This window comes from Poromitra crassiceps (assembly GCF_964638095.1).
Source record: "Poromitra crassiceps genome assembly, chromosome: 8".
NCBI lineage: Eukaryota > Metazoa > Chordata > Actinopteri > Beryciformes > Melamphaidae > Poromitra > Poromitra crassiceps.
This window is the reverse complement of record NC_139629.1, coordinates 3916219-3926218: the sequence shown is the minus strand read 5'-3', so window position 1 is coordinate 3926218 and position 10000 is coordinate 3916219. Positions and strand designations below refer to the sequence as shown.

General features: G+C 44.8%; 1 pseudogene across 1 annotated transcript in view; it reads right to left on the bottom strand.

The window, feature by feature from the left end:
* LOC310781640 (formin-like protein 2 pseudogene) overlaps window positions 1–10000 on the bottom strand; it is a 63595-nt pseudogene that overhangs the window by 12840 nt on the left and 40755 nt on the right. The window contains exon 2 of the transcript XR_014554059.1: window positions 2870–2953. The product of XR_014554059.1 is annotated as a formin-like protein 2 pseudogene (transcript). The remainder of the gene's footprint in view (window positions 1–2869; window positions 2954–10000) is intronic.

The window sequence follows — 10000 nt, the reverse complement described above, 5'->3', positions numbered from 1 at the left end:
CTCATTTAGCAATATGATGATGTTGACTCAACTTGACTGTCTATGTCGTAGCAACAGCAATTTCTTGGGACTTGGGGTAACTACTATAGGATTTACAGTGCTGTATAGCTAACAGACTGCACCCACACTCGGTTCATTTTGGGGTTGGATGAGACTGATCTATGTGGGAGACCAACTACTTTGACTTCATGTGTGAAATAGGAACATGAAGCCCACTCCAAACTGAAAGAGGACCCTCGACTGCTAGCAAATAGCATGGAGGCTTTTCTGCAGCAGCGTTCTCTTCAGGGTAGGTGGCTATCAAACGACTGCTGGTCTGGATCTTCTGTCCGTCCTGCCCTCTGCTCAGAGAAGCAGAAACATGGAGTTCTCTGCTCAGAGAGGCAGACAACACACAGTGCCATGGAGGTCTGCTCAGAGAGGCAGAAACATGGAGTTCTCTGCTCAGAGAAGCAGAAACATGGAGTTCTCTGCTCAGAGAGGCAGACAACACACAGTGCCATGGAGGTCTGCTCAGAGAAGCAGAAACATGGAGTTCTCTGCTCAGAGAGGCAGACAACACACAGTGCCATGGAGGTCTGCTCAGAGAGGCAGAAACATGGAGTTCTCTGCTCAGAGAAGCAGAAACATGGAGTTCTCTGCTCAGAGAGGCAGACAACACACAGTGCCATGGAGGTCTGCTCAGAGAGGCAGAAAACCGTGCCATGGAGGTCTGCTCAGAGAGGCAGACAACACACAGTGCCATGGAGGTCTGCTCAGAGAGGCAGAAACATGGAGTTCTCTGCTCAGAGAGGCAGAAACATGGAGTTCTCTGCTCAGAGAGGCAGAAACATGGAGTTCTCTGCTCAGAGAGGCAGAAACATGGAGTTCTCTGCTCAGAGAGGCAGACAACACACAGTGCCATGGAGGTCTGCTCAGAGAGGCAGAAAACCGTGCCATGGAGGTCTGCTCAGAGAGGCAGACAACACACAGTGCCATGGAGGTCTGCTCAGAGAGGCAGACAACACACAGTGCCATGGAGGTCTGCTCAGAGAGGCAGACAACACAGTGCCATGGAGGTCTGCTCAGAGAGGCAGAAAACCGTGCCATGGAGGTCGAGGTCTGACTGCAGCTCGCCGCACATAAGAGGCACCCTGTTATTTTCCACACGCAGCAACAGTGCCAATGACAGACTCAGTGTTTTAACTGGCTAACTGTTGTGTGCTCCCTGCTGCGCCACTTAACCCACTTGACCAGCGAAGCCGGGCAGAGCGTGGGAGCTGGACGGACCTTCTCTGGTGTTAAGAGTCTTTGAGACAGTACCTTCTCTGGTGTTAAGAGTCTTTGAGACAGTACCTTCTCTGGTGTTAAGAGAGTCTTTGAGACAGTACCTTCTCTGGTGTTAAGAGAGTCTTTGAGACAGTACCTTCTCTGGTGTTAAAGTCGAAGTGCCACCGGGGCTACTTTCTACTGTTCAGCACAACATGTACTGGGCATCACTGATGCTTTCACAATGCCTATGACATCATCAGTGATGTCACAATGCACAATTGCTCAAGTGACATCACTGATGACATCCATTGAGGAAATGTCTCCAGCCTTAATCACTCATTAATACTGCAGCGGCTACATCAGATCATATCATACATGTAATACATGTATATGTCATGTCATGTATATTAGAGCACATTATAGATCATATGCATGTAATACATGTATATGTCATGTCATGTATATTAGAGTACATTATAGATCATATGCATGTCATACATGTATATGTCATGTCATGTATATTAGAGTACATTATAGATCATATGCATGTCATACATGTATATGTCATGTCATGTATATTAGAGTACATTATAGATCATATGCATGTCATACATGTGTCATGTCATGTATATTAGAGTACATTATAGATCATATGCATGTCATACATGTATATGTCATGTCATATATATTAGAGTACATTATAGATCATATGCATGTCATACATGTGTCATGTCATGTATATTAGAGTACATTATAGATCATATGCATGTCATACATGTATATGTCATGTCATGTATATTAGAGTACATTATAGATCATATGCATGTCATACATGTATATGTCATGTCATGTATATTAGAGTACATTATAGATCATATGCATGTCATACATGTATATGTCATGTCATGTATATTAGAGTACATTATAGAGCATATGCATGTCATACATGTATATGTCATGTCATGTATATTAGAGTACATTATAGATCATATGCATGTAATACATGTATATGTCATGTCATGTATATTAGAGTACATTATAGATCATATGCATGTCATACATGTATATGTCATGTCATGTATATTAGAGTACATTATAGATCATATGCATGTCATACATGTATATGTCATGTCATGTATATTAGAGTACATTATAGATCATATGCATGTAATACATGTATATGTCATGTCATGTATATTAGAGTACATTATAGATCATATGCATGTCATACATGTATATGTCATGTCATGTATATTAGAGTACATTATAGATCATATGCATGTAATACATGTATATGTCATGTATATTAGAGTACATTATAGATCATATGCATGTAATACATGTATATGTCATGTCATGTATATTAGAGTACATTATAGATCATATGCATGTAATACATGTATATGTCATGTCATGTATATTAGAGTACATTATAGATCATATGCATGTCATACATGTATATGTCATGTCATGTATATTAGAGTACATTATAGATCATATGCATGTAATACATGTATATGTCATGTATATTAGAGTACATTATAGATCATATGCATGTAATACATGTATATGTCATGTCATGTATATTAGAGTACATTATATGCCTGGAAACACCCACCTGATCGCAGATCAGTTCCCACTTCTTCTCATTGTCATACTGGCGTAATAGTCTTGCTTTGTCTGGAGGAAGGTTCATCGAGTTCTGAAAGAGAGGAAAAGATCAAAGTTCATTGGATGTCATCAGTCAAATTAGTCCAGAAACACCAACATTAACTCAAAACAATGTAGCTCTAGACTAGTGATTCCCAAACTGTGGTCCACCTGGTGGTACTCAAGAGCCTTGCTGACTGTCAGCCTATCAGCAATTAAGATGTATATCTGTTTATGTGTTGGTTATTTGCGGTCTGACTCACAACAAGCCTACTTGTATTTAGCGTTTCTGATGCTATTTGTATGGTTAGATCAGTGATCTTTTTTCATGTGGGGAAAAGTTGGTAGCCACAGTGGGAAGTGGTACTTGGGAAATGTGGTTTGGTGCATGTGGTACTTGGTCTGAAAAGTCTGGGAACCTCTGCTCTATAAATAAACAACGCTGCTCTTAAGGAACATGTGCAAAGAAACCCATCATTAATAACTGAATTTCTGTCCTCTAGTGCCCACCGCCCGGGTGGGGTCGTCAAAAGGGCCTTTCTGTGTGGAGTTTGCATGTTCTCCCCGTGCCCCCTGGGGGTTTCCTTCATATAGGAACCCCTCACCAAAACATGCAATATCCTGGTTGCTAATGTGGTTCCTCCTCTGGTCGTTAAGGGCGCCTGTTCGGAGGGAGGGGAACTGGTTGGAATAGCGTGAACCTCCCACGTGCTATGTCCTACCGATGAAGCTTCCCCTGTCAGGTGAAAAGAAGCGGCTGGCTAACTGCCCATGTCTCGGAGGAAGCATGGAGCCAGTTTCGGCTCTCCCCAGATCGACAGAGTGTGGAGTAGCAACCAGGATAAATAAATTAAATTAGCACTAATGGGGGATAAAAATGGGATAAAAAAATCGGGGGGAAAAATATTAAGAAGATTAATAACTGAATTTCAATCATTTATTTTAAGACTTTTTCCAACTTTTATATGTACCACTACCAACAGACCTGACTGGGACCAGTACAACCACAGTCTCTCCACAGCACTCCTGATTCTCTTTCCCTGGCAGGATTTTCCCAGGCAGCCCAGGATTCAAACCCACAACCTTGCAGTCACAAGCTCACTTCTTCAATATCAAGGCTAACGCCAACCAAAACCGCTTGCAGTTAAACAGCTTACCTAAATCTTTGCCATTTGATACTAGGCAGTTACCAGTGAGTGACAGACTGAAAAAAGAAGATATATCCAAACTATCTGCCTTGCTGATTAGTAAGCATGTAGTGCGACATGTCTGGAAGCAAGCAGCTGAGGAGAGCAGGTCCCTCCTTAAAGACTGTGACACTGGAGCAAAAAGGAGAAACATCTAAGCCCCGCTGTCTGAGACACTGCTTTGAAGCTGAGAACCTGGGGAAGGAGCTTGACCCAGTCATACTAACCAGCATCACATGTATTCAGCAGTCACTCAACATCCAGCAATTGAACAGACATCCCAAGGCACTGTACAGAGGGTGAGTGAGAGAGAGAGAGAGAGTAAGGCACTGTACAGAGGGTGAGTGAGAGAGAGAGAGAGAGAGAGAGTAAGGCACTGTACAGAGGGTGAGTGAGAGAGAGAGAGAGAGAGTAAGGCACTGTACAGAGGGTGAGTGAGAGAGAGAGAGAGAGTAAGGCCTTGGCCACGCTGATCCATCAGAAAATGGACAGAACAGATAGACGGATAGATTTATGTCCGTTACATGTACAAGTAACCTACTTGCACAGCAGGTGGCGGTAAGCACCTTGGAGGTGTCAGCGACCCGCCTATAAACCGAGAGAAGAAGAAAGCTGGCGTCAGCTAGCTGTTAGCTCTGTGCGCTACGTTACTTATGTGGCAATAAAATGCCACTGAATGACCAGATTAGATGGTGAAATCAGACGGTGACACTGACTATCACGTTGTACAACAGCGGGATGGTGTACACAGCATTAATTATAGCCTCCTTCACCGCCTCGGCCGCCATCTTCTTTGAAAAGTTGAAACAAATCTCGGAACGCCTCCTCTCGAGACCTCAACTCTGATTGGCTAAACCAGGGGTGCCCAATACGTCGATCGCGATCGACCGGTCGATCGCGAAGGTAGTGTGGTCGATCGCATGGCATTGAGGAAGGAAAAAAAAAAAAAAAAAAAAAAAAAAAAAAAAAATTTTTTACTGTTTTTCCACTGTTTTTCCACTGTTTCCACTGTTTTTCCACTGTTTTTCCACTGTTTCCACTGTTTTTCCACTGTTTTCCACTGTTTTCCACTGTATACTCAGTGTATATATATATAAATAAATATGCTTGGTAGCTCACTTTGACTTGGTCATTTTAAAAGTAGCTCGCAAGCTGAAAAAGTGTGGGCACCCCTGGGCTAAACGGACAGTGACTATCCGACCATCCGATACGTCCATCCAAAAAAAGTTCATCCCTCTTCAACTTTCTGTCCATCAAAACGTATGCAAATTTTCTGGATACGTACGCTTCTGAGTGCTCCACAGACAGTCGGACAGCTGTCATTGAAAATGAATGGAAGTGAACAGAGAAATGAATGCACATGGACAGACACCACGGATCAGTGTGGCCAAGGCCTGAGTGAGAGAGAGAGAGTAAGGCACTGTACAGAGGGTGAGTGAGAGAGAGAGTATGCAGCAAGTGAGAGTGAAAAAGAAAGTGTGTTTGAGTATTTTGTAAACTGAAGGATGGTGTGTCTGTGTACATGTATGTTTACCAGCAATATACTTCTCAGCATCAATTTTTCAAACTTCATTTTTCATACTTTTTCATTAATTGACTCAATTTCTTCTATACAGTGTGAACAAAATAAATCTCGTCGTTCTCATGTTCAGAGTGTTCAGAGAGGTGTGTGTGTTGTGCTCAGAGTAGGGGTGCTCCAGAGCCACGATGTGTCGGTTAAAAATAAGCTCCTCATCGTCCAAAACAAGGATTACACAACTGCTGTTCTTCTTCCCTTGTCCCTGCTGGCCTTCATCAACATCTGCTTCATGTAACATCTCTGTACTCGTCTCACATGCTACAGCCCACCCTCTGTGCATGCTACAGCCCACCCTCTGTGCATGTTACAGCCCACCCTCTGTGCACGCTACAGCCCACCCTCTGTGCACGCTACAGCCCACCCTCTGTGCACGCTACAGCCCACCCTCTGTGCACGCTACAGCCCACCCTCTGTGCACGCTACAGCCCACCCTCTGTGCACGCTACAGCCCAGCCTCTGTGCACGCTACAGCCCAGCCTCTGTGCACGCTACAGCCCACCCTCTGTGCACGCTACAGCCCACCCTCTGTGCACGCTACAGCCCACCCTCTGTGCACGCTACAGCCCACCCTCTGTGCACGCTACAGCCCACCCTCTGTGCACGCTACAGCCCACCCTCTGTGCACGCTACAGCCCACCCTCTGTGCTGTGCACGCTACAGCCCACCCTCTGTGCACGCTACAGCCCACCCTCTGTGCACGCTACAGCCCACCCTCTGTGCACGCTACAGCCCACCCTCTGTGCACGCTACAGCCCACCCTCTGTGCACGCTACAGCCCACCCTCTGTGCACGCTACAGCCCACCCTCTGTGCACGCTACAGCCCACCCTCTGTGCACGCTACAGCCCACCCTCTGTGCACGCTACAGCCCACCCTCTGTGCACGCTACAGCCCACCCTCTGTGCACGCTACAGCCCACCCTCTGTGCACGCTACAGCCCACCCTCTGTGCACGCTACAGCCCACCCTCTGTGCACGCTACAGCCCACCCTCTGTGCACGCTACAGCCCACCCTCTGTGCACGCTACAGCCCACCCTCTGTGCACGCTACAGCCCACCCTCTGTGCACGAGAAAAGCTTGAAACAATTAACCAGTGCTTAATTGCACCACCTATGTAGAGTGTAGGTCAGGAGAGGCAGACATGTCAGTATGACAGCTAAAACAAAGAAGACCCAGCAAGAGGCTGGCTGCTTTGCAGGCAGGCATCAGTTAGTCAGGCATCAGTTAGTCAGGCATCAGTTAGTCAGGCATCAGTTAGTCAGGCATCAGTTAGTCAGGCATCAGTTAGTCAGGCATCAGTTAGTCAGGCATCAGTTAGTAAGCCATCCAGGCAGACATCAGTTAGTAAGCCATCCAGGCTAAACACTTCTCAGCCGAAACACAGACTCATCCAAAAATCCACAGCCAAAAAGAATTCAAATAAAAAAAGAAATGGGAAGCTAGTATAACTGACAGCTTACACTGGCAAGAAACTAGCAGTTCAAAAAGTGAAGCATACAAACAAGTCAAGTGTTGGTTATTGGCAAGTTTGGCAATTTGTGTTTGTTGGTGAAAGTACATAGGCATGGGTCGATTTCCGGTTTTACCGGTTCGGTTCGGTATACGAGCCCAAACCGGTTTGATCACGTGCAAACCGAAAAAACCTTAATTTTTTTTTTATTTTTTTATTTTTTTTTCCCCAGTCCATTCTGATTGCACTATTGTTCGTATTAGCCTCTTCTCAAGTTGCACTAGTAGGCAAAAGTCTTATTTTGTTTATTATGTTGATGTTTGAAGAAAAGTTAAGCTGAATAGTTATGAGAAATAAAAACAGTGTGTTGTTACAGTTAAAAGGTTCTGCTTATTTGTATTCAGTGTTCGTGCTGGTTGGCAGCATACCAGCTTAGAGGTGCATTATCGCCACAAACTGCAGCCGCTTTGATACGTTTTTTTGGGGAATATCGAACCGGTTTCAAAATGTTCAAACCGACCCATGCCTAGGCCCTATATTGTGTGAATTTGTGAGTTTTGAAGTTTATAAGGCAGCTCAGCTGTAAGCCAATCCATTCTGATTGCACTGCTTGTGTTTTTATTAGCCTTTTCTCAAGTTGCACTATAGGCAGCAGTCTTATTTCATTTATTATTTTGATGTTTAGAAGAAAAGTTGAGCTGAATAGTTATGAGAAATAAATACAGGGTGTGTTTGTTACACAGGTGTCCTGCTTATTTTTATTCAGTATCATTGCTGGTTGACAATACCAGCTTAGAGGTGTATTATCGCTATCAGGTGGACTGAAGTTGCACTACAGACAGTTATGGGCCACACTCGGGAGCCCTGCTTTAAAAAAAAAAAAAAAAAAAAAAAAAAAAAATTAATTACAAAAAAAATCGGTATACCGGTTCGATCCGGTTTAGACGGCAATATCGAACCGGTTTTAAAATTTTCAAACCGACCCAGCCCTAATAGCCTGATATTCAAACTGCATCGTCAATTCATAAACTCATTGCCTCGTCGTCTGAGATTGCGCTCACTTCAGAGCATTTCTATGAGGGGGCGGGCTTTCGGTCTTCCCTAACCAATCGGCAGGGCAGCCGCAGCAGTCTTGCTAGCTAGTCACAAGCACAAGCTAATGTAGCTAGCTAATGCTAGCCAGCTCCTCCACGTTCTTTACTTTATGTCTGATCAGGAAGTTACTTGTCCGTCACATAAACCGGTCCGTGCGGCAACATCAACCCACCGCTGTTCTTGCTGTGCATGACTGACAACAGCGTCAGCCAATCGGCGCCCGTCAAACGTCAATGGATTTTCAGCTGGAGAAAAGGCGTTTGCACATGGCGATTCCAGACCAAGAGCAGCCAAATTCACAACTGTGGAGTGGGTGTGGCTTCGAAGGTGTGGAGCCAGGCTAGAAGGTAAAGGTTTGTTGGTCAGGATCTTCTGACTGTGGACAGCCTTCACTCACACAGAGGGTGTTGAGTGTTTTCCACTGCTTAAGGAAGGCAAAGGGGAAGACGTGGTCTTCATCCAGCGCTCGGCTACGGGTTCTTTTCCCCTCTCAGTCAGTGAGCTGGATCATGTATCAGTGTGTGCTCACTGCTCAGGCTCAGTCAGTGAGCTGGATCATCTAAGCTCACTGCTCAGGCTCAGTCAGTGAGCTGGATCATCTCTCAGTGTGAGCTCACTGCTCAGGCTCAGTCAGTGAGCTGGATCATCTAAGCCGGCGATCCTCAAAGTCCGGACTCCGGTCCGCATCCGGACCGAGATGCCGTCCTATCCGGACCGAGCCCTGTAACCTACAAATCATTGATAACTTACATTTTCACGGAGCGTTTCTATTTTAACCGGCACATGCTTTTCTAGTCTTTACGGTAATATTGGTTCTCAGTGGTGCTGCGAGACACACGGACAGAGGCGAGTTGAGGCGAGAGATAGTAATTTCACATGGTGTGCTCAAAAGAAACCACTCTTACACGTCCATTCATTGTTCTTACGGGCAGATCAAAACCAGTATGTCTCGTGTGAAGTGCGGTGCGATCCTGACCGGTCTATGGAAGCGCCACACATGAGCAAACACACACCAGGGCACACTCACTGCCCAACGCAAGGGCATGCGAGGTTTGCATTGCAATTGCATTGATCGACAGACAGACCGACAGACAGATACCGAGCTCACTTATCTCAAGAGAAAAGGTTGTTTGTTGGCTGAGAGTGTTAAATGTGAAATGGAGTGAAGAAAAGGGGAAACGCATTTCTCTTAAATTAAAGCACTTCATTTTAAGATGCACATTTTTCCAAAGCACTCTGTTGTATGTTATTTGTAAATGCATTATTTTACTTGAAATGAGAAAAGAACATTTATTTATTATAGTAGGCTAGTTATGTAGCTATAATTAATCCAGTTAAATATGAAAACTGTAAATAAGCATTGTTGATGTTTATTTTGATTTAACAGTCAGTTGTTGACTACATACAGACGTACTATTAGGCTACTTTAATCATTGAGTTCAATGGCACTGAATCATAGGGCAAGCTACGTTACAATGTTCCGGACCTTAGCTTGAGGACATTTTCTCTAACTGGACCTTTTTGAATTTTAATTGAGTGCCCCTGATCTAAGCTCACTGCTCAGGCTCAGTCAGTGAGCTGGATCATCTATCAGTGTGTGCTCACTGCTCAGGCTCAGAGCTTCTCCTCCACCTGGATGTTCCAGCAGAGTGAGAGGAAGATGGAAGAGGAATATCCTGGGATCAGGTCTTTTCCATGAGAGAGATACCAGCAGTCAGAGAGTGAAGAACCTAATCCCCACCTCGTGTCCGTGGTTTAAGGAGTGTGTGTGCACGGGTGTGTGTGTGTG